We start from the raw sequence: 2,500 nt of genomic DNA, 5'->3' as shown, positions 1-2,500 counted from the left end.
TTCGCCCTCCCCCTCCCTGTGGCGCCTTCCACGCCCTTCGTCCACCACCTCTTCCATGGCTTTCCGACTTCTTCGTCAACATCCTGCTCTCCTGCAATTCCTCGATTTCTCTGACGATTTCCCAATTGGGATTTCCTGCATCCTATTGGTCACGGGGACGAAGAGGGAGAGGGGAAAGATGAAGGAAGGAGAGGAGAGAACAGAACAGGACGTAGAGAGAGAATGAGAAAAGGAGAGAGTCAGAATAAGAACGCAGATGCAAAGTGAGGAATACATAAGGATGCAGGAAATTCAGGATGTGTTGCACGGACGAACCAAGGGAAAGCTCTCCTGGGATTCACTGTACCTCTTGCTAGGAGCGGAGCGGGAGGGAAGGGTGTCAGTAATTAAGATAATTAATGCTTCATAATAGCACCTGACTCTGGCGAGGGAGATCCTTAAAGCGCAGGAGTGTCAAAGGGTGATCGGATAGGTGTGCGCCTGCCCCCCCCCCCCTCTCTCTCTCTCTCTCTCTCTCTCTCTCTCTCTCTCTCTCTCCTCCCCTTCTCTCATGTTCTCACTCCCTCTCTCTCTCTCTCTCTCTCTCTTTCTCTTTCTTTCTCTCTCTCTCTCTCTCTCTCTCTCTCTCTGTGAGTGTGTGTGTGTGTGTGTATGTATGTATGTATGTATGTATGTATGTATGTACATATGTATTGTTATTGGTGAAGTTATTATTGTCATGGTCCGGTCGTAGAGCGATGGAGTGCAGGGGAGAAGAGCGCGTGAGTAGGAGTGCGGAAAGGTAAGCGTTGCCTGGGTGTTACCGGCAGGGCGGAAAGTCGCCAGGGTTTTGCTTGCTGTAGGGAAGGCGGAGCACGGTTTTAACCAAGGGGAGAAGGGCGCGACCACCCCCTCAACGTCTATGTTTGACGCCATTGCCACGGGAAGGGGTGGGTGGGGTTTAGCCGTGTGTTATGGACAGGGGGAGCAAGGGGAAGGAGTCCTAGACCCCACCACTGGCGTTTAGGACGAAAGGGCTGGGGGAGAGGGTGAGGGGAGAGGGGATAGTGGGAAGAGAAGATGGGATAGGGGATCTGAGGGGGGAGGGGGAGGCAAGAAGGCACGAGTATGTTTAGCAACTATTTCTTCACTCCGTCCTAGGAGGTCGTCTCATGTGCCACACTGTGCTACTAGGGGAGGCTTGGGGGGAGGGGGAGAGGGAGGCGGCGAGCTTTTAAATAGCCTCTTGCGTTGTCTTGGGATGGCGGCGAGGGCGAGCGAATGCTGTCAAGGTAGTTCGGGCCGCCCTGCCCTCGATCGGAGGTGCTGGAGGTTGTTGCTTTGCCGTCTCACTCTCACGCACGCGCTTAGGCCCACGCACGCATTCACGCCCATACTCACTCCGTCACTCTCTCTCTCTCTCTCTCTCTCTCTCTCTCTCTCTCTCTCTCTCTCTCTCTCTCTCTCTCTCTCTCTCTCTCTCTCTCTCTCTCTCTCTCTCTCTCTCCCACCCCCCTCTCCCCCTCTCTTTCCCCCTCTCCCTCTCGCTCACTCACTCCCCTTCTTTTCCCTCTCTCTCATCTCACCCATCTCCGTCATAATTTCTCTCTCTCTCTCTCTTCCTCCTTCCCTCCTTTTCGGGGTGTGATAATGCATGCATTCTCGTACTCTCCTAAAACCGAAACCGCGTCCCCTTGAAGTCCCCCGCCCGCGCACCCGCCCAGGCCGAGCGTTGAAGGATGAGAAACGCAGATGCCCTTCGAGGTTCTTCCTATGTCGTCCCAGAACCATATAAGGACATGTTAAAGTTGAAGTGTCCAGGCGCTTGTCACTCATTGCAGACTTGGTCGCTCTAACACAGGCTCGTCTAATGGGGATGTTATGTAGTGGCGTGTTGGTGGGTGTGTATGTGCATGTGGGTGGTGGGGGTGTATGTACGTGTGGATGGATATGTAAGTGGGTGTGTATGTGCGTGTGTGTGGGTGTATGCGCGTGTGGGTGAGTATATGCATGTGGGTGGGTGTGTATGTGCGTGTGGGTGGGTGTGTATGTGCGTGTGGGTGTGTGCGCGTTTCTCATGTTCTGCTTGAAGCGTTCGGGGCGAAGGGGACACCCAGGCGAAGCGTCCTGCACCTGCACGAGAAGCTGTACTTCCCGTTGTATTCCAGAAAACGCTTCCCCACCCTGTTCGTCGTAGCGGACCAGGAAATCTCGCTTGCACTTTAGATGAGGTTTGGATTCTCTCTTCGTTTCTTTTCTTGTAGTCTCCCCTCCCCCAATCTCTCTCTCTCTCTCTCTCTGTCTCTCTCTCTCTCTCTCTCTCTCTCTCTCTCTCTCTCTCTCTCTCTCTCTCTCTCTCTCTCTCTCTCTCTCTCTCTCTTATATATATATATTATGAATTACATAATATATATCCTCCTCCTTCGCTTCCTCTCCCTTCTAAAGGGCGTGGTTGCGTGGGCGGCGAGTGGGCGGGAGGAGGAAGCACGGGCTGACGCAGGTGGGCGGGCGGGCGGTGATG

General features: G+C 54.0%; 1 protein-coding gene across 1 annotated transcript in view; it reads left to right on the top strand.

Moving 5' to 3' along the window:
• gpp (DOT1 like histone lysine methyltransferase grappa) overlaps positions 1–2,500 on the top strand; it is a gene marked incomplete at its 5' end in the record, with an annotated part of 59,238 nt that overhangs the window by 14,714 nt on the left and 42,024 nt on the right.

This window comes from Penaeus vannamei, chromosome 15 (genome assembly GCF_042767895.1).
Source record: "Penaeus vannamei isolate JL-2024 chromosome 15, ASM4276789v1, whole genome shotgun sequence".
In the NCBI taxonomy this organism is placed as follows: Eukaryota; Metazoa; Arthropoda; class Malacostraca; order Decapoda; family Penaeidae; genus Penaeus; species Penaeus vannamei.
This window is presented reverse-complemented; position numbering and strand designations above follow the sequence as displayed.